At 43.4% G+C, this 23,444-nt stretch overlaps 1 long non-coding RNA gene across 1 annotated transcript in view; it reads left to right on the forward strand.

Moving 5' to 3' along the window:
* The window catches only part of LOC142465903 (uncharacterized), a 49,254-nt gene extending 27,998 nt beyond the window's left edge, over positions 1-21,256 (forward strand). Inside the window, exons 2-3 of the long non-coding RNA XR_012788003.1 lie at positions 9,370-9,462; positions 20,981-21,256. This is a non-coding gene — a long non-coding RNA (uncharacterized LOC142465903). The remainder of the gene's footprint in view (positions 1-9,369; positions 9,463-20,980) is intronic.
* Positions 21,257-23,444: the final 2,188 nt, after the last annotated feature.

Consider the following 23,444-nt stretch of genomic DNA (forward strand, 5'->3'; position numbering starts at 1 on the left):
CATCAGCACACTTTCGCCAGCAAGCGGTAAACATGGCCGAGGCCTTAGACTTGTGAGTGTTGATTAGTGAAAAAAAAGTTTGTTTAGCCTGGGAGAGGGCAGAGTTGAAAAAGGATAGAATACATTTATAGTGAAGGAAGTCGATAGTATGAGATTTCCTCCAGAGGCGTTCAGAAGAGCGAATGCAGGAACGCTGCATGCATGTGGCAGTTTAGCCAGGGTCTGGAGTTAGAAGGGTGACTAACGGTAGCGAACAGGAGGGGCATGTAGATCAAGAGAGGATAGGGCAGAGTTGTAGCTCATGACCAGGTTGTCAGAGTCTGTAGCGAAGCAGAGAGAGGAGAGGGAGGCAAAGTGGATTCAAGAGCCAGTAGATGAATGGAACACAAGTCTCTGCAGAAATGAGGGGTAGATGGAGGTGAAGAAGAGGAGTGCTAGAGAGTAAATTATATTTTGGACTACTTTTTAGTACTAAAATTGTAACACACCCAAATAGTTCAACTTAATCTAAACACATAGGGCCTTATTCAGAAAGCCTCGATAAGGCCCTTATCGAGCACTTATCGACCAAAATGGCTACTGGTATTCAGATAGCCTCGATAAGTGCTCGATAACGGCCTGTATCGACGCAAAATTTTATCTCCGTCTGAAATTCGCTGACTGAGCAGCGATCAGGCCCTTATCGACCATTTTCGGAGGGTTGATAAACTCCCGCTATTCAGAGACCCGCGAGTCGGATGTCGCGACCCATCGGAGCCCATCGCAGGCCTAAAAAACGATTTTCTCCCCAAATCCAATTCCCCACAAAATTGTTGGACAATTGGTGGGGAGATGGCCTCGATGAGCTGCGATGTATCGGGACTTAGAAGAAATCAGGCCTCTTTCCTGCCTCGGATTGATGCCGGGGGTCTCCGGAGCTGATAGCCATTAATAGCAGCTCCGGACCCCCCCGGCATGCATCCGAGGCAGGAAACATGCATGTACAGCAACTTCATTACCTTAGCGGCTAACCGCGAGGGCAATGAAGGGGTTAATCACCCGTGCCAGGCTTACTGTAAGAAACATACAGTACAATGCAATACAGTGGCTATCGGGGGTGGGTGAAGGGGGAATTTGGCAATTAGTGGCTGTTTAGGCATTGCGGGGGGGTTGCGGGGGGAGTTAACCCCTTCATTACCTTAGCGGTTAATACCGCTAAGGTAATAAAGGGGTTAGCCCAACCGCTACCCCCCCCATCCCCCGCAAGGTCTAAACACCCATCCTTAGGGCTAATACCCCCTTGACTCACCCGTGAGGCCTAAGCACCCACCCCAGACTGACTATACCCACCCTATACCCATTGAGTAGTATAGTGGTACATCATACCCATATAATAATAATATGGGCCTGATAAGCCTCTATAGCACTCAATGGGCACCCTAATTACAATACAGTAATACACAAGAAACACAGTAATAAAACCTAACTATACTCCCAAAAAACACACTTCACTAAATAAAATCAGTCGCCAGCTAATCCAATCAATAGAAGCAATTACAACATCAACAATGAATTAATTAAACCATTACCCAATCAAACCAATTAATCCCTAAAGCAACTCAAAATGAATAGTAACACTAACCAATGTAAACAATGAATTAATCCTACATTAATTAATGTAACCATTAAAAGACAAATAAATACATTAAAACAATCTCAGAAGTATCCATAAAACACATTAGCTAACATAATATAACTTTAAGTACAAGCGAACACCAATCGCAAACCTTTTCTTACATTAACCATAAACAAACAATCACATCCAAATCAATAACTGCAATAACAAGCGAGAAATGCCCCCCAAATATTGGCATAATAATGTATTAATCTGTACCCTAAAGAGGTACCGATTAATATATTATCAGTCAATGTGCATGACACAGAAAATAAAAAAACACATACAAAGAATAAACCTGTAAAAAGAGACATTTACAAACATTGAATATGTTATTTACCATTAGAAGCGGTGGCCCTCCGACTCCCGGGGTAACAGGAAGCTCACGTACATTGAAGGCCTCCAACAGCATCCGATGCCATCCGCCATCCGCCATCAGGATCCGGCTCAGGTACCCCAATCTTCTTTTTTCTTTCTTTACTCACCGTCTTCTATCTTCATCTGTAACCATTTCTTGTTCTTCTTTATCTTCTTTCTTCATCTGTCAATCCATAAAACCCCATGTTAAATCCCAGCCGATGCTGTCTCGTCGGCTTCTTGGGCTCAAATGAGGCGTCACGGCCTTAAATATGGCTTGTGACGTCACATTTACCCTCACAATGGTTAACAGCCACCTGATTGGCTGTTAAAACCATGTGCAGACTTAAAAAAATTTTTTTTGCCGTGACGTCACTTAAAGGGAATTATGCCAGCCAATCAGAATGGCTGTGCTTCATTTACCTTTAACATGACGTCGGTAAATCCAAGATGGCCGCTGTGTCACAAGGTATTTCAGCCAATCAGCGTGTGGAATTGGTTCCCACGATCTGATTGGCTGAAATACCTTGTGACACAGCGGCCATCTTGGATTTACCGACGTCATGTTAAAGGTAAATGAAGCACAGCCATTCTGATTGGCTGGCATCATTCCCTTTAAGTGACGTCACAGCAAAAAAAAATTTTTTAAGTCTGCACATGGTTTTAACAGCCAATCAGGTGGCTGTTAACCATTGTGAGGGTAAATGTGACGTCACAAGCCATATTTAAGGCCGTGACGCCTCATTTGAGCCCAAGAAGCCGACGAGACAGCATCGGCTGGGATTTAACATGGGGTTTTATGGATTGACAGATGAAGAAAGAAGATAAAGAAGAACAAGAAATGGTTACAGATGAAGATAGAAGACGGTGAGTAAAGAAAGAAAAAAGAAGATTGGGGTACCTGAGCCGGATCCTGATGGCGGATGGCGGATGGCGGATGGCGGATGGCGGATGGCATCGGATGCTGTTGGAGGCCTTCAATGTACGTGAGCTTCCTGTTACCCCGGGAGTCGGAGGGCCACCGCTTCTAATGGTAAGTAACATATTCAATGTTTGTAAATGTCTCTTTTTACAGGTTTATTCTTTGGATGTGTTTTTTTATTTTCTGTGTCATGCACATTGACTGATAATATATTAATCGGTACCTCTTTAGGGTACAGATTAATACATTATTATGCCAATATTTGGGGGGCATTTCTCGCTTGTTATTGCAGTTATTGATTTGGATGTGATTGTTTGTTTATGGTTAATGTAAGAAAAGGTTTGCGATTGGTGTTCGCTTGTACTTAAAGTTATATTATGTTAGCTAATGTGTTTTATGTATACTTCTGAGATTGTTTTAATGTATTTATTTGTCTTTTAATGGTTACATTAATTAATGTAGGATTAATTCATCGTTTACATTGGTTAGTGTTACTATTCATTTTGAGTTGCTTTAGGGATTAATTGGTTTGATTGGGTAATGGTTTAATTAATTCATTGTTGATGTTGTAATTGCTTCTATTGATTGGATTAGCTGGCTACTGATTTTATTTAGTGGTGTGTTTTTTGGGAGTATAGTTAGGTTTTATTACTGTGTGTCTTGTGTATTACTGTATTTTTATTAGGGTGGCCATTGAGTGCTATAGAGGCTTATCATGCCCATATTATTATTATATGGGTATGATGTACCACTATACTACTCAATGGGTATAGGGTGGGTATAGTCAGTCTGGGGTGGGTGCTTAGGCCTCACGGGTCAGGGTGGGTTAACCCCTTAATAACTATAGCAGTTAGGAACTGCTAAGGTGATTAAGGGGTTAGGGACCATTAGAATTTATTTATTTTCTATATATGCTTTCTGGCAACGGAGGACAGAGGGACCTGCTGTTGTGGTAAGTATAACTGTATTTATTTATTTTATTTATGTATACTAATGCAGTGTTTAATAATGGGCAAATAATCTATTATCCATATCTGGATAATAGTTATTTTGCCCATTACTGTACTGTATGGGTTTGGGCGGAGGTGGGGGGCGTGTATTGATCTGTTTTTAAATATTTATTTAAATATATATTTCTTTAATAGTGTAGAGGTGCAGGGGGTCTCCGGAGCTGAACCACGTTGGTTTTATGTCCGGGGACCCCCTGCTTCCCAACATACAGGCCCCTTTATGGGGTGCCGGTATCCCTCTGCATTGAAATGTCCCGTGTCACGTGACCGGGACATTTCCTTGCATAGGAGATACCGGCACCCCATAAAGGTGCCTGTATCTCGGGAAGCAGGGGGTCCCCGGACATAAAACCAACGTGGTTCAGCTCCGGAGACCCCCTGCACCTCTACACTATTAAAGGAATGTTTATTTAAATAAATAAATTTCGGGCGACATTTCCGCTGGGAGAGGCGGCTCTCTCAGAGCAGCTCTCTCTGCAGCAGAAATGAATAGCTGGTTTTTGCCTTTTCAGAGGCTCGAGGCTCTCGCTGGCAGCAACTCGCCAGTTGTGGGCATTCTGCTATCACAGGTATTCGAGCCTTTCTGAATACCGTGATAGCAACGCCCAAAAAACATTCATTTTAAATTCCCTGGCGAATTTTTTTATGAATGTTCTCTGAATAAGGCCCATAAACCCCATTTTCCCTTCATAATTTTTTTTTCTTTCTTTTTTTTACCTTCTGTCAATGTTATTTTCCCGCTGCCAATTACCACGCTGGATACCCTTCAGGAATTGAACTATGCCGCCAATCACTAGATCATAAAGTGCAGAGACATTTGTCTACCGTCTGTCGACAGTTTAACAATCTCAATATCAACCTTGTGGTTACAGCTCAGCCTGTGACTTGCTTCACAAGCAGCAGCTACGGACTTAACCCTTTAAATCTCTTAGTGACTGTATTGGTTTTTCCAAGCAAATAAATCAAGTGTTTTGTGTAACAACGCAAAGGGAAAAAAAAGTTTGCTTTGATGCACACACCAATTGGTCAACTATCACCGGCTTCTTTATAGTATATAATACATGTATGCGGCCGATGCACTACGCATCCCAAAACAGCTTTTTTGGCACAAAATTGGGGCTTGGAAATCTCATGGTAAATTGCGCTGGTGCGCGCCTCTGTACCTGAAATTTCTCAAGCTGGCTTTAAAAATGATTGTTTTGGCGCATAGGAATGGCCGGCGCTGGGCATGCAGATCTTAATGGGATGTACTAAAAAATAATGTTTCTCTGAGCCAAAAACAAGGGGAGCGCGTCAAAATCTTCTGCCAAATTCAACTCGGAGTAAACCCTAAAAAGTCTGTCTATGGTTGTAACCCCCGTCTGGGATTACTATGTGAATTTAGGGGGTTAAGGGCCCTAAAGGGTTAAATGTATGGGTTGTTGCAGGGTAACGTCCCTCTCTCATATTTTGTTGCAAAGTGACTAGGCCGAGGCCTAGCCAGGTCCACCTCCTGGAAGGTGTTTATTCTGCCACCTGGGTGAGGATGACTAAGCAATATCCAACCCCCTCCCCCTGTATACAGACTGATGGTGACATCACAGAAGAGTATGGAAGAGCTGCAGAAGCTTCTATGCCCTTAGGTTCCTGGGAGATGTAGAAAGAGGAGCCTCAGTGTATATAGCATTCAGTCTAGTTACATATGCCACTTCATATGTTTGTTTGAAAGGACACCTGTATTGTTTTCTCAGTTAGGGAAAGTGTCCCTGTAGGAGGACATGTGCAGAGGTACACAATGGAGACTGTTTTAAGGTGAAATTAAAACAAGGCTTTATTGTGCCTGTCGCTTTAAACACAGCAAAAATATATGAAAATAAGCCAAACAAAAAACCTATCTCTGCTTTGGAGACTATATACACATGTAGCTCAGCCCTCTCTGACTGGGTTGGTTAGCTAAGCTATTTACCAGCCCCAAAATATAAACATATATACAGATATATTACAGTTCCAAAAGAAAGTCTTATCTGTTCTCCTGAAGCTGTAGGGGAAGTCCTCTCTGCTCTCCTGGGTAAGCACCTTTGTGTGCTACAGCAATGTCTGTCCAGGTTTTGAGGTCTGGTCCCCTTGTCTTGCTATCAGCATACAGTCCAGTCCTTCTGCAGCTCAAGACAGCAGTTCCTCTGGTCAGTCTCCTTAATTGTGCGACTCAGGAATCTCTGCTCTGTCTCCTAATTCAGCTCAGGTGTGAGCTAAGGAGTCTCTCTTCCTGTCTCAAAGACAGGCTTTTTCTAACACCTCTAATCAGCCAGGTGCTGGTCAATTAACCAGCCCACTGCTGGATTAGAGGCAAGTTTTCTGAACAGGGTAAGTCCCCTGTTACAGTCCCTTATTGATCTTAGGGCCACATTATGAAGGGTATGGAGTGTTCTACACCAGGGGTGCATAAACTGGGGGGCGTGCCCCCCCTGATTTTCCCAGAAGGGCGGGCGGTTGTAGAGGCCCCACGCTTTCCCTAAGGCATTTAAATTAAATCGTGCGAGGCCTCTGTAACTTCCGTTACCTTGGCTTCCAGCGACGCGTTGTCATGGCAACGCGGTGTCAAATGACACAGCAGGGTCACGTGACGTCATGTTACCATGGCAATGTGACATCACATGACCCCCGCTGCATAATTTGACGCCGGAGCCAAGGTAATGGGTGGGCGCGAGCAGGGGGGGGAAACAGCATGCAAGGGGAAAAGTTTGCGCACTCCTGTTCTACCCAATACTGGGGTAGGACCTCACAGTATCATAATAGAGCTGCTTAAATATAGCTCCACAAATACACCCTGCATCCAATGTAGGAACTCGGAGGGCTCTGTACGGGGTGACAGGATATGGATCATCGAATGAGAGTGCACCCTTGACAAGGGTCCTGGTGGGATGTAGGAAAGCCCCATGTACACTGCAAGGGATTGCCAATATCAACGGATGTTAAAGGTGACAAGCCATGTGCCTCTCTGGGGATACTGCCTGAGCATCCAGGGAAGAAGTATATATGCTGCAATGCTGTGTAAATAAAGTATGTCTGATTGCAAGAGAAATGTTCCTGGCGCCCATCATTACTATCTTTTACTTCTACTGCTTACAAGACCAGCCTGCACGGCCGCCAGCACTCTGAGAAGGTAAATAGAGACACTGAACACCACCTGTACATAAATAACAACACCTCAATGCAACACGCCTTCGGGAGCTGGGCAAAGAGGAGTTACATAGTGTTAGCGCAGAATTAAGTTGCTATGTATCAACCAAACATGAATTTGATGCAGTGCAGATGTTTCATTATGTAGAAGGTTAACAACATGAATTCACTTCACAATATGGCTATTATTACACTAATAATTTACCAACACTGGTTTAAATAAAAAATTACACATAATTCTGTTTAATTGAAATTGCATCAATCAATTCAACAGAATTATTCAACATGTGGGAATTCGTCAATCTTCATTTCAGACTAAATATACAGTACGTCATGTATCAGTCACATAACGACCTTTATACTGTTCATACGACAGGTTGAATGAAGTACTGTACTACTTTTTGGCAATAAGATTTTGAAGCACAAAAAAAAATTCAAATATGATCCGAGTACATAAGTCCCGATATACTGTACCATATTATATGTGAGTTTTATCATTATCTGTTTAATACAGTGTAGACCTGACAAAGTATGTTATTAATACTATAGATTTTTCAGCTCTCCCTGAATTTGGAGTTCGCCTCACTGATTTTTTTTAGCATTCTTCTAGATTTCAAGGGAGTCTCATTAATAAAAGAGCAATTTTTCATTAAAAAGGTAAATGTTTTGAGTCCTGAACTCCCATATCTCACTGATGTTGGTTCTTGAAGGTTGAGAATACCAAGGGGCAAAATTGTGCACGTGGATGCAGAATTTAATACATGCCATTATAATATGTGCATCTTTCTACTTCTCCCCGACTGTCCATTTGTGTGTGCGAGTCTAACCTTTTCCGGAGTGGGGTCCTCTCCTGTAGCGTTGCGTTGTTATGGCGACCCAACGTCAAATGACGCTGAGATGTCACATGTCAACGAGTTGCAATGACAATGCAAAGTCATATGACGTTGCGACGTCACAGGACGACACGCTGCCATGACGACATGACAATGTCGCCGTTGCCATGATAATGCCATGTACACTGGCGACACACTTTATTCGAGCTCGGCTAGTCCCACGAATTCGGGTATACCCGGGTGTATTGAGGTTTGTGACTGTTTTCTGCCCGAGTGCATTGAGTTATTTTCCGGCAGGGATTGAAGCATTTTATTCCCGCTGGCTGCAATACTGCACAGTATATATATATATATATATATATACTGCATTACAATTCATGAATTTATGCCATCTGGTAGACACGCGAAGCATTGCAGCCTATTAAATCCTAATCATTATCATTTAACAGATCAGCCGCCTGTCAGCCAGGCATGAACCCAGGCTGGGAAGGCAAACACAACGGGGCTTGTCAGAGGTGAGGAGCGGCGCATTCCAGGTATCTGCCAGGTACATACTGGGTATTTGCTCGAATAAAGTGTGTCGGTGCAGTACATAGCGCTTTACAGCAGTAACACGTGACATATTAGGAATAAGCGCTTCATACATAAACGTATCCATTAGGAAATGGAGTTCCTGGCCCAAGGAGCTTACAATCTAAATGTTGCTAATGCTTTGCATGCTTCTATTCAGAGTTAGGTTTTTGGGATTACCCAGAATCCTCGTCTGCAGCTTAACCACAATATGACGTGACAATGCTGTAAATAAAGTAAATTTAGGAACCCACAGAAGACATATTTGCTGGGCGTAGTTTTGAGAAGGTGATAAACATATCCTCATAATGCCTGAGGGAATATACTTTACATGTCTCATACATTGAAGCTACAGTATGTATGATAAACAAGTTGACAGGCACTACTTGCCAGTTCCCCGGATTAATTAGTGACGTAAGAAAGAAAACTATAGTAGTAATACTTTCCCTGTGCATCTTTCTAGAGGCTATTTTTCTAAGAGGAATAGTTATTGTTAATTTAGAGCACAAGAAAATACATGTATGGGAAATCCAATTATCCGTGTAAATAACATACCTAGTTTGAATGGTATGTTAGTTGTCTTTATAGGGTTGTCTCTCTTTCATTCCCCACTGTAATGCCGAGTTGCCAGAAATAAAGTAAAAATAAAATACTGGCCAGTTATGACCAACGAAGATCCCTTTATGATGTACCGACAGAGTGCCCTTATGATATACCAACAGAGTGCCCTTATGATGTACCAACAGAGTGCTCTTATGATATACCAACAGAGTGCTCTTATGATATACCAACAGAGTGCTCTTATGATGTACCAACAGAGTGCTCTTATGATATACCAACAGTGTCCTTATGATGTACCAACAGAGTGTCCTTATGATGTACCAACAGAGTGTCCTTATGATGTACCAACAGAGTGTCCTGATGATGTACCAACGGAGTGGTCTGCCCAATCGATACGTAAGTAGAATAACCTTCAGTTCCATTTGGTATGTAGAGCAATCACAAGACCACACATGCCAGAGGTCCGGTGGCGCTCTGCTGCAGCTGGATCCCCGGGAACAAAAATGTGGAAAGGGCTGTCCGACAGTGGCAAAAACGAAATCCCGCTTAAAGTACATAGTTACTTTTTTCCGCATGTTAAAATGCTTATGTTTCGATATTGTATGTATGTATGTCTTTATTTATATAGCGCCAAAAGTGTACTCAGCACATTACAAAGAATACAGTACATGGAATTATAATAATACAATAAGCGCAGCAAAATCAGACAATAGGAAAGGAAATCCCTGCCCTGAAGATCTTACAATCTAAGTGGAATGTTGGGAGATTTACAGAGACAGCAGGTGAGGGATTAAGTGCGGTAGATGGCAGTGCTTGGTCACAAAGGTTGGTAGGAGCGACTCTGGGTGTGGGACAGTAACCATGAGTGCAATTTGGATGCTTGGTTTGCGAGGTGAGTTTTAAGGTTAGTCAGTATTAAATCAGATAGGTTAACACCATTAGTAGAGGAAGAGGTGTCAGGGAGGCGTGGGTGAGAGCAGGTGTATATGGCTGGGACCAGGATTAGGAGAGATATCCCCAGCAGCAGGAAGGAGTAGATAGAGATGGGGTGTGAATAGAGGATTTGTGGGGGTGCTTTTTATTGAGGGTTAAACAAGTTGTTGGGAGAAAGGTGTATAAATAATGGTGCAGTGTATGGGCACAGGCATAGGTGGAAGGGAGGAGAGATTAAGAAATGTGGATAGGAGGGAGTGAGGAATTGGAGGGAACAGAAATGTTTACAAAGGAGTGAGGAAACAGTAAACAGAAAAAGCAATAGGGAGGGAGTGAGATGCAGAAGGAGAGACTTCCCAGGTATTGGTGGATAGGAAGAGAACAAATTATCAGATCATATAGAAAGTCAAGTTCTCAGAGTTGTAGAGTTTTTGTTGTAGCGAGACCAGATCTTCTTGTAGTTTTCACCTCCAATTCTAACTCTAGCATTAACTCCGCAGACACTTTACATGTGACAAAGCCATTATACACAGATTGTCTTCCGGTCAATTTAATGCTAACATTATGTGGTAATACTTGTTCTTCCCTTTTATCTATTTGATAAATGTTGGCAGCGCACAGTAATAAAATGAAAAACAATACAAGGAACCTGGTCTGAATTGACAATATACCTGTAAATACATCAGTTTTTAAAATGAGATTCGGTAAAGATCATAAAAACACTTCAAAGCGTTTGACTTCTATGGAGACGTTACAATTAAAAAAAAAAAGGATGTTAAAATACTTATTCTTGCATAAAATAAAAAAATAATAAATCCTGCAATACTACCCATTGTTCTTGACAATGGTCAGTGTATTTGACTGAAACATCAATCTGTGTGGATTAAACTGATTTTTTTTGTATGAAGACCTCTGGAGTGCCGGTCCCTTCTTGTTTTAGGAAGGAGGTGTCCTGCATTATAGGTCTCCCTGATGGGGGCAGATTTCTGTGCACCTGAGGCAGTTCTATAGATCCAGTGAGTGCACCTAACCTCTTTCTTCATACTAACCCATTAAACATGCCACTGCTATACATTCACTTAAGTCCTAGGAGGGAGTGCCCCATTAAAGTGGAGGTGTGTCACAATAGTTAGAATGTTAATACAGTATGTGGGTAAAATTCCAGGCTACTTACACCCTAATTATCAATTTACCTTTCTGTGTCTACAAGGGTATAATTGAAATTACTCTCTGGTAGCGAACGGGTTAAGAAATGGGGGAGCTGGTCTGGTGAGAGAGAGATATCCACATCCCTCCTAGTTCTCCATTAATTTAATCCATTGCTATCGAGACCAGCAGCACATTATACCAATGTCTATGTGAGGCCAGGTCTGGGTCCTGCTTCCGCTAAGAGGGTCATCCATCCAGGACATGTTTAGAAATAAGGATTAACTGGCTGGATCTTCCCTTTTGAGATGGGTTCCTTGTGACAACTGCATAGTTATTTTCAGACTGATCAAGTCTCACTGATTTTTCAGAGTGTCTCCAAATTGCTAGCATCAGTGACTTCAATGGTGTTCCACTGTTTGATACCATTAGTTGGGTACAATCCCATGTTGCTTGCTACAAAATAACATTTTATTAAGAATTTAACAATCTAATTGGCTTCCTATAACAAATCTAACTATGCTAAAAGCACATCATTGGTTGCTTTTGTTTCTCTGGAAATTAAATCCAAATGGCCTATTCTTGGGGTCTCTGAGTGTTTGTCAATCAAGTGTTTTCTTTACCCTTAGCCCTCCTTGTCCTTATCAGAGAGCCAATACAGATAAGGGGAGGAGAGGGAGAGCGGTCTTTGTCCACACTGACATCAGACATAAGGGAGCAGCCAGAGGAAATAAAACCCCTCCCAAGTCTCAGTTCATCGTGTTTATAAACAGACTTTCAAAATGATTTAAAAATACGTATGTGTCAGATTTGGATAAAACGTTATCACCCAGATTTGAACCGTAAATATCAATTACTGTACACCAAAACAGTACAAGTCCCGCTACAGAGGGAATACAATGTAATCAATGAGGTTCAAGATCACCACAAAATACCCTAGTCTAGCATCAACATTAGAAGGTAGGTGATGGGGAACGGAACGTATAAAGAGACCAAACTATTGGAAAAGTCCTGCCAATAGCACTGTAACAGGGACTTATCACTGTTTGAGAGAAACTGCCTCTAAATCCAGCAGCGAGCAAGTTAATTGCATACAGGCAATCAACCAGACTCCACGTGGATGATTAGGACTCTGATAAAAGTCTGATGTGAGAAACAGGAGAGATTCCTTAGCTCACATTTGGGCTGACAGAAGGAGAGCAGAGAAGCCTGCACACAGACACTGTCTTGAGCATCAAGGCTGTGCTGAGATCAAGACACCAAGAGACCTATATTTCCTGGACACAGATGACCCAGGAACCTGCCAGAGACTGACATAGAGGGCCACCTGCTTAAGGTACTTCCTGAGACTTTGGGGTGATAGGCTAGTAATGGGAATATCCCTCCTGTCCTGCAGATAGGGTCTGGGGAAGTAAGTTAGCCTTTACAAAGGGATAGGGGTTTGTAATATTGTTGTTTTTGTATGTTTTGCCTGGATACAGGAACAGGCTCAATAAAGCCAAGATATCATTTCGCCATAAAACAGTCTCCATTTGCATACCTCTGCACACATCTCTTACAAACACTCACACATCTTCAAATAAAAAAAAAGATCAATTGTACCATATATAAAATCTAACTGTTATTATTATAATTAAAATACAATAAAAAATGACTCCAAGAGAAACTTCCATTAGTACATTTTGGTCCTAGGAGGGATTGCCCCTTTATGTTGCTTCTTTTTGGCCAAGAACCCCCAAATCAATAATACCCCTGCACCTCAGGGAGACCATGAGCTAGCGTTAGCTATCTGGAGTTCCCCTGGAAAGTTTCCTGGAACTTGTTACGCTCCTCTGTGGCTAACGTATCTCTGGACATGAATTAAACCTGTGTTCAGCCCATCTTGAAATGAGCTCATGAACACTAAACAGAGAGCGAACTTCTGTTATAACACCCACGCAAGGCACAGGAAGCACTGAGGCAGAAGGATTAGCTGTATCATCTCCTCCCTCACTCCTCTCTCTTTGCAACCCTGACTTCAAACATACATGACAATAAACGCTCTCTTTGTTTGCACAACAATGGGCTAATTCTTCCCTTCTCCCACCCTGGCACTCACACGTCGACGACATGGTGCATGGATGGGCTTTGGAGCAATGCCCAGTTGTTGCAAAGTGAACACTAAGGCTGGGTGCACATAGCTTCCCCCGATGTGTCTACAAGCTCAGCTGGGAAATGTTCAGCCAGAGTTGAGCATCACATAAAAATTCTTCATTGCTCAAACAACGTCCAACCTCATTAGTAGGAGTGAGTCATACAGATTTGGTCCAATGATCTCACATGGTGCAGCCTTAAGAGAATAGGGATAGTGACTTTAATTGAGGCCTTGTAGTAACAAAAAATGGTTGGATTGTTAAGCATTTTAAGACTTTGAGTGTCCCATGACGTACTGTGCATGTCACGCGGATGGCACTGTAAGGACCCTATGACGTACAAGGTACATAATGCTAAAAAATACTCCTTGTTTTTAGGGGAAATCCTCCATTTCTATTCATCTCCTGGGAGGCCTGGGACCAGTATAATAAAGGTTAAGCCTGGTCCCTGGCCCCTGCCCATCCTTTCCTGGTGCTCATATGGCCACCAGACCCCAGGACTACCCTGTTTATATATGCCCTGCATACCCTGTAAATGTAATTCTTTATTTCTGCGTGTGTAAACTATACCCAAGAATAAAAATGTGCTTGTATATACATAAAGCACAGCCAAGGTCTCTGGACATGCAGGGCTGAGAAACCATTTGTGCTGCCCGCATGTCCGGAGAACTGGCTATTGCTGAGACTGGAGGGGAAGGAGAGGTGCAGTGGACAAAGGGAGAATAGCCGTGGGCGGAGATCAGGACGGGAGGGCCATCCGCCCGAAAAGCACAGGATTTAGCTGTTCTCCCAGACATCACGGAGCCAAGCCCAGCGGGGGATATCCTGCGGCTGTGGAAGCTGTTGCTAAGCTCCCGCTGGTAGGTGCTGCTCCCATTGGCCCATTCATATTTCCCTCCAAGCCCTTTAACTCGCCTCTGCCCCGCTTCCACCCCTGATTGGCCAATGCAGACAAGCCCTCGCGTCCTGATTGGTCCCCATGCACCATCAGCACTGTGATTGGGCGCTGCCTCATCTACCATGATTTCCTTTGGCAGCGGGGAATCTATGCAAGGGGAACCCGATCAGCGTTCCAGGTCTCAGTCTGATCATAGCATGGAGGTGGACAAATAAATGTGCTCCGAGGCTGAAAACGATATTGCTAGCTTGAGTGGTAGATTTAAAGTGGATCTGTGCTACGGGACTGTGAGTTGCCGGAGAAGCAGAGAGCAGGACTTTTAAGCAGGAGATCTGAAAGTGTTCAGCCGAGAATTGCACCAGAGAGCTATGGACGGTCCCTACCTCCCTACCTCCACAGGGGTGGAAGCAAACCCCAGGTAACCCTTGGAAGTGGCGCCTGACACCTAGGTAACTAGGATTCCCCCTGTATGCCCTGTTTGGGTGAATGTAAGCTCTATTTGTGATTTTGAGAAGTGTTTGCTGGCTCCGGCCTGAATATACTTTATTGAACTGCTTATTCCTGGCGGGTGCCTTGATCCCGGTGAGGTTCTGGTCTTCCGTGACACCCGCTAACAGTTGATCGCTACATCAAGCAACCACGTGGTTGAGTTCAGGTGCAGCAGGCAGTGGCGGATTTCACATTAGGGCGGCAAAATTTGGAGGCAGCACAAATGCCTGCCCCAAAGTACAGGTGTCGCGCCCTATGTTGGGCTATCGGACCTGATGGGAAGGCACTTACATGTGGCGGCCGCCTCCTTGCTGCCTCCCTCCTTCTCCTTCCGAATTGCAGCGTCAAATGACGTCATGGCACCACGCTACCGTGGCAATGATGTGCCATGTGACGTAATGTTGGTGACATCCGCGGCGTCATGTGACGCTGCGATTCGGAAGGAGGGAGGCAGCCGCCACATGTTAGTGCCTAAGGGCAGCAGTGTGTATAGGTTTAAATGAAGCTGATTGACACTTTCCCCCCCCAACTTTTCTACAGAAAACATAAAGCTTTGTAGAATAAGACGGTTTGTCAGTCCTTAACACTACAGGTGACTCGTTGTCTTTGTATTATCCATTGTATGAAGCCGTCATTAGCCAAACAGATCAACAGAAGTAGCTGTTCTGATTGTATTCATGAAACCCAGAAAAAATGGATATTCCTTGCATTTTTAACAGGATCCAAATAAGAAAAACATTTGGGCCTTGTATATAAAGCGTCGTAAAAAGCCTTTTTTAAGTGCAAAATTGGAGCATGAAAACTGAGTTTCAGTTGCGCTTGTGTGAACCTACGTACTAACCTGAGATATCTCCATCTGCGTCATCAGCGTCACATTCTATTTTGGCCACTATGTGCGAATGTCTTTTTCTCTACTAGTCCTCTTCATTTTTTTTAACCAGCTGTGTTTTTGTAGGGGAACAAAAATGACGCTGGAAGCCTCAGTAAATAGGGTTGCCAGGTGGCTTCTCCAAAAATATTGAACGCAATGGTGAAGGTGCGACGCGTTCGCGACACACACATACTCGAGACACACACCCCTCAGCTCCATGCTGTTTCCTCCTCTCCCTGGCCCCACTCTCAGGCTCCTGATTTCCTGCATTACCCAGCAGCAGCCAATCAGGATGTGAGAAACTGCCCAGCCCCCTAGCTGCAGCCCTGCTCTCTCCCTGCTTGTGGAAAACCCACAGCCCAGCAAGCCTGTCAGGTCACTATGTCCAAAGAGGTAATACCGGACACATACATGTCCAGTATTACCTCTCATTTTTACTGGATAGAGTGTCCAAATACAGGACAAGTCTTGTTCAATACTAAATACTTGGCAACCCTATAAGTAAATGAAAAATAATTTATATATAAATAACATTGCATTAAGTATAGGCATTTGTCAGAACAAAAAAAAAATGTATATACCTTTTCCAATATATAAGTATTTTAGCACAATTTCTTATCATTTCATGATCACTATATGGAGTTTCTACATTCTACTGTAGTTGAAATTTCAATAAAAGGGTTCTGGACTCATTTTCTATGAGTTATCTCACAAAAAAAATCCCTGTTTTAAAAAAAAATTCAAGTGTTTCCCCTGCTTGAAAAAAATTCAACAAGGCAGCCATTTTTAAAGCCCAGCACCAACACATTTTTTTTTACAATCAACATTTCTGCAAACTACAGGTTCTCATAATGAAAAAGGCGTTAAGAATTAAAAAGGAAAAGGGCATTTAAATTGTAAGCTTCTTGGAGCAGAGACAAGAAGTTATTGTAATGCATTTTATGTATTTTTTTTTCTTGTCTTTAACCCCCAGATTGTACTATGCTATGGAATATGTTAGCCCCATACACATAAAAGATAATAAGACCATTTTGTTCAGATCAGCTACATAGGGCTGTGCCTTGCCATGGCAAGACATAACATAGATGAATGAGTGCTCAGTGGTAATGACACTACCTTTGAAGTGGGTGATCCCAGTTCAAATTCCAGTCTCCGCTCTTTTTGTGACCTTGGGCTAGTTTCTTTATCTCAGAGCCCCCCTTTTCTTTCTCAGGGGTAAAGGAAACACTTGATCATCTAACATTCCCCCACCCAGAAGCTCTTAAGAAACCCACTTTGCAATTAATTTCCAGAGAAGCCAAATCTTTGCTTTTGCCACTGTTAGATTAGTTTAGGGCAGGTTTTTATCCCCCTCCAGTTAAATTGGATTACACCTTTAAAAACAGAGCAACCCTGTAACTTGAATTCACTACCTCTGGTGGGATCAAACACAGTAGGTTCAAATGACATCGATTAAGGGTGAAAAAGTCTCTTCCACAATCAACCAAAAGGCAAAATCCCTGATCGCTGCCTAGAAATATAGATGTATTTTCCATGTTTGTGTTATGTAGGTGGTCCCGGTTTTGGACACTCCGAAGGATTTAGTATTTCTTCATGACAACTTTGGGAAGATTGATTTGGCCCTAACTGAGCATTCCAATGTGAGCGCGGCACAATCTGGTTTGAGTTTAAGTAGCACTCCTCTTTATGTTGGCAAACAATGCAGAACATCAGAATCCATATGTCTTGTTAGGTACAAACAGCTGTCATGTCTTCAGATCAGAAGAATATGGAGAGAAAATATATACTATAACCTTCACAGCTGCATACTCTCTTTAACAAGTTTCCCCTGTGAACATGAATGCCAGCAACACAAGGCAAAAGTCTCCTGCCTCTCCTTGTGCCCTTTGAAGGTACATTTCCCCCAAACATAACCTATTTGGAAAGTGAGCTCCATGTGATGCCCCACAGTGCAGAATACCAACTTTATATTTAATGTCCTTGCTGTGTATGGTTTACATTTCTATTTGAAAAGGCCCACAGCTAGAGATGGGAGAATGTGTCAAAATGTGATCTGTGGATTATTTGCAGAGTTGTAGACAATTTTTGACAGCGATGATGTTGTAAATAAGAGCCTGGAGTATGGGTTTTGTTGAGAAAGGGAGAAGAGAGGAAGGCTAGAGTCATATTTTACTAGAGTTCCAAGATATATATATATATTTATATTAACCCTGGCTGTGCTCAAAGCTGTGACCATGCAGCAAGCTTAAGCCTATAGGGAACCATGTTAAAAATGGTTTTTGAAGCAAAAAGTGGCACTGCGTGCTCATTTGCACGTCATTTCCCAGAATCCCTTGCTGCAGTGGAAGTGCTGTGTGCTGGGTGATAATGGTGAAGGGCGGGGTTGCAGACCTGCCTTAGGCTAAGTCCCCGGTCACGGCGCTCTAATGCGCGCCCGCGCTTTCGGCTGCGCGTTCCGGCGATTCCCCGGTCTGCAGCTCACTACAGGAGCAGAGACCAGGGGGGGCGTGCCGGAGGAGTGACGGGGGCGCGGCCATGACGTCACCCGGCAGGTTCGCCCTCATTGGCGCCGGGGGGCGTGCCTAGCCGCTCGACGCGAGTTCCTGCTCTCAATTCTATTGAGAGCAGGAGTAGCTCTCGCGGGCCCGGCGCCGTTGCGGGGAGGGCTCTGGTGAGCGCAGCGTCCGCCACAGCGGACGCTGCAGCATGCAGCGGGGGCAAGGCCTTAGACATGCAGATGAGCATACAGTTATATATATATATATTCTAATTTACACCTTGAAACAGTACATGGAGTGACATCTGTGGAAAAAAAATGAGCACACACGAGAGATACCTGGGATATATGCAAAGAATATTTAAATGACTATTAGCATATATCCCATGTGTCTCAGGTCTCTCTCATACCTTTTCCCCGCTCCCAAGCCCATACCTTCTCCCCACCTCCCAAACCTACCCTTCCCCATCCGCCCCAGTTCCAGCGAGTGCTACCACCTCTGTGGCCCTGGCCATCCCGTGATCATTCTCTTGAGCGCTCATGTGATCGCGTCTTCCTTCCAGTGATGTAAATGGAAAGGGACAGCCCGCCCCTTTTCTTTAGTTGGCAGTTAATGAGATTTGAATACTCCCAAGAAAACAAGGACAACCTGAAGTCGCACGGCTCATGTAACAAGGTCCCCTGGAGTACCACCCTTCATGGCGTAAACTGGATAAGGCACTGAATGAGTTAAAAATCTTTTTTATTTTTTTATTGTAACATACATACCTTCACCTTGTGCACTAACAAAAGCCACACAGAGGGCATTGTACACATTTCGTCTCTTTGAGGTTTCAACTTCCTAATGAATTAATAATTAACATAAAACAAACTCATTTTCATTTTCTTTGTAACATGGCTATATTGATTGAGACAAGATTGCTTAAGTGCCACAGTGCCGGTTTCTATGTAAAAATCCATCTGGTCCACAAGGATCGGCTTTGTTGTTGTCGACAAAGAAAGGCTTTTAATAAAATGTGCATTGATTTAATGTAAAAATAACTGCGGCAAAATGTATATATGTCTAGTTTAGTTAATCATTATGTATTTATAGGGGAGATAGTCAACTCCCATCTGGAATACCATGCCCTATTCGAGGAGTGGCCAATTTAAGTGCTCAGGGGCCACCAACAGGTCAGGTTTTAAGGATATCCCTGCTTCAGCACAGAGAGCCCAGTCTTCAACTGAGCCACTGATTGAGCCACCTATGCTGAAGCAATAATATCCTTAAAACATGACCTATTGATGGCCCTTGAGGACTTGAGTTCGCCACCCCTGCCCTATTCTGAGCACATGGAGTTGTGATGGTCTGTAAACAGGCAGATGTTAGTGAAGATTTACACTAAAAGCCTTCTTGACCAAGGAAGTTATATGAGGTATTAGAGAGATGTTACATTGCACACGTCATGTGGCCACCTATTACGGCTCTAATGGGTTAATTCATCCATACAAGGGGATAGTGTCTCCTCAATAGGATACTGGCCAATCTTCGCTATAGGGAGTGTCTTCATGCTCAAATATCAGTGTCTGTGTTAGGTTAGTTAGGAGCAACTAGAATTGAAACCAACTACACCACATCATCCTGCTAATAAAGCACACACTCAGGAGATACAATGGCCTCAGCTCTTATTCAAACACAGCAAAAGGGGAGTGCTCCACCCACCCATAATCTGCCTGAACCCGCCCCTCACTGCCTGCCTTTAACTCCTCCTCCAGCCAGTCCCCTCCAGAGTATTACCGGTGACCAAGAGGGGAGGGAGGCAGCAGGAGAAAACGGAGGGGGTGAGCCTGGGCCTTGCGGTCATGCCACACTCTGCCCAAGGCTCCGCACTCCCTTCCTAGAGCCTCAGGCCGAGAGTGGTACATCAAGTGAGAAGCCTAAAAACACATGAAGTGGACTGGGAGTAGAACGGCCCTGAGCTGCATGCCTTGCCCTGTGGGAAGGTCTCCCATGCGTGGCCCCAGGATAAGCTTATACTCTGCAATATCTCGACAGTTCCCCTGGACAGCCTGACCAGATGAATCCTGTTGCTGTTAACCAGTTCTTCAAAGAACCTTCAGTTGGTTGCATTAAAGTTATCTCTCAGTCCTTCTGCATTCTGCCCAACTCAGAATCTGCCGATTGTAGCCTAGTGAACCTGCAGTTTGCTCTGGCCGACTACACCTACACGGCAACACAAATATGTATGAAATTATAGTTCTGTCACTTACTAAGAGAGTCGGCGTCAACTTGGCTTACAAGCTTCTTACTTTTACATTAAATCACATTACTGAACCTTGAGATATAGCCCCTTGCTATTGTTTGATTAAAACAAGAAAAAAAGAAAAACTACAGTACATGCACAAAGTCACTTTTGTGTGATTGCTTGCTGAAAACTGCTGAAAGAAATGATCTCACTGTATGTAAAGAATGAATCACAAAGTCACACTCCACAATATTCACTCGAAAATGTTCTGCTAAATCTAATTAGTGCTGATTGGAAACAGACATAACGGTACGCCAATGTTCGGAATAGTGTATATTTTGGTCTGTTTCCAATAGACACAATATCGTTTAATAACATATTTTTTGAGTTAATGGCACCATTTGTAATTTCCTGGTTAATTATTTCCTTTTTATTATAAACCCACTATCCTGTCTAAATCCATTTCAATTAAAGCAATAATGTCTTATCTATAAAATGAATTCCTCATCCAAATAGGGTATAATCTAGTCATTGGTCGGTGGTTATTAAACTGATCAAAGTGGGAATTATACACATCAACATTTGCAGTGCACCATATATAGCTTGCGGCTATACCAGTGTTAACCAGAAAGAGTTAACGATATTTTGTTGAAGGCTTTATGCGGCATGTTAAATAGACTTAAGAGCTACTGTAAGACGCTGTTAAATGTATGTGTGTTTCAGGCTTGTAAACAGCAGTCAGGACGACACGTTACGGCGACGTCACGCAACCACGTGACCCGGAGGCAAATTGGCTGTAGCCGCCGAGTGCTGAATATCCAGGAGCCGCGTGAAGACCGAGCAGAGCACCGTAGAAGCTGCAGATGGCCCGGTTGAACCCACACCTACATTGACACAATTGTGTGCCAGATATCTACCGACGTTTGTGAGTGTTTTTAACCATTTTATGTGTCATTAAAGTACAGACTACACTATGAGCCTTGCGCTCTCTTTTCTATATGTAGCCCTCTTTCCCTCTGACATAGACGGGTCTACTGATGCTGGCTTTACCTGCTGGCTCACAGAGATCTGAGCCTCCGCTACTGGGAGCCTGGGGCAACAATATAATGACTGGCAGTGCCTCCACCTGCCCAGGATCCCCAAAGTGTGAGATACCCCTGAAGAAGAACAATAACAATAGTTCACAGACTATATGCTAACCTTTACTGTATATGTTATACAAATAAACATAGATAACCTTTTGACACCCGTAGCCCCGGGCACACTTCACCGTACAGTCTTTGTCACACCATCGTGTATTTCCCACACCGTTCCAACATAACAGACCAGTCCCTTGGTCACTTAACCCCTGAGTGTCCCCAAGGAACCCACTCCCCCAAGGCAGGATCAGCGCCTATAAAAGGTACCGTATGTTGGTGCACTTATGGAAATACCTGCTGGGCGCTCCAGCACCCGGGCTGCTGACTCTTCAAAAAGGATCCGCCGATCCAGCGCAGTCTCTTACGATGAGTTCCCACCGCAGGGGATGTCTCCATGTGCCTTGACTCCGCAGCGTAACCTGGTCCCAGACTAGAAGTACTCAGCGCAGCACTGTGTCCCTGACTGGTACTAATCACTAACCAGACAAGGTCCCTATCTAAGGGCTGTTCCCTGCTGCAGCCACAAACTAGTGGTGTCTCAGGGCCTGCACTGGGGCCTAGGGGGAATTCTGGTCTAATACAGTGGGTCACTGACCCCTGCACACACACACCTCCTCTCCCAACACCCACTGCCTAGCGTGGTCTCCGTTGATCATTTCCTTATCCTGTCAGCAGGGATCTCCAAAGCCCTATTGGCTATCTGAGGACAGGTGACTTACTCGGAAGCTCATGGAATATGTAGTCCCTGCCTATAGCCTCCTAGGATTGGCCCAGCTTTGAATGCTTACCACTGCGCATGCAAGAACTGCCTGGAGGGGTCACCGCAACTCGGACTCCACTGCGCAGGTGCGAGCTCTAAAGATGGTGGCGCCCTATACCATACAGCGCCGGGAGCCCCCGGTGACACGGCCGCCCCTCCTGCAACCTTGCAGCGCTCACCGGAGGTAGAAACGGGGACCTGGCTACATATAGTTTACCTTGGACCTCCACTAAGAAGAGAGCTTGCATCCTCACTGATTGACTTAATTCTATTTTTTTGACTATATGTATCCATTGTTTATGGGGATTATATTATGAATACAATTCATTGTTGAAATGTTAAAATAATTTTTACTTTTATATCCTGAGTTGTATGAGCGCAAAGCTGATATAGATATAGATATACACATATATACACACAGACACACTTTTATACAAGGAGTTTAACTCCTTGTGTTTTCATTCTTCAATATATTTTAGGTATTGGATTTGTTTCTATCAGCAGGTTTAGTTGAAACAGCAGTAAGTGTGAGAAAGTTGGACATCTAGAAGGATGCATGTTGGCGTTTTTTACCTTTACCCAATAGCACTCCCACAGACTGTAAGGTTTGATATTAATATGTATCGAGCAAACTTGTCAGACTGTGGATTTCACATTACTAATCAAGGAGGTTTAAATCCCCTAAGACATTAATGCGGGAAAATGTGGAAAGATGCACAGAGATGCAGAATTTCATATATTCCATTATAATCTGTGCATTGTAAATCTATTCCCCAACTCCTTCGTATACCACCTCCCTAACTCTTCTTATTGCTCCATCTAACCATTCCCTATAACTCCTCTTATTTGTCTATACACCCTCTCCCAATAACTCTGGTATGGAGCTTGGAAAAGAGCAGGGAAGACACCAAATTAATAAAATCTTACTTATGAGAGACTAGCTAAAATTAGATTTGTTAACATTAGAAAAGGAGGCGTGTGAGAGGGGATATGATAAATATTTACAAATACAAGAACTATTCATCCTTTGTTGGTACAATATTCATCCCAAGAACCATACAAATGACACAGGGACATCCCTTAAGGTTGGAGGAAAGGAGATTTCACCAGCAACAAAAGGAAAGGGTTCTTTACAGTAAGGGCAGTTAAAATGTGGAATTCATTACCCATGGAGACTGTGATGGCAGATACAATAGATATCTTAAAAAACAGTTGGACATCTTTTTAGAAAGGAAAGGTATACAGAGATATACCAAATAAGTAAACATGGGAAGGATGTTGATCCAGG

Source organism: Ascaphus truei, chromosome 14 (assembly GCF_040206685.1).
Source record: "Ascaphus truei isolate aAscTru1 chromosome 14, aAscTru1.hap1, whole genome shotgun sequence".
Lineage (NCBI taxonomy): Eukaryota > Metazoa > Chordata > Amphibia > Anura > Ascaphidae > Ascaphus > Ascaphus truei.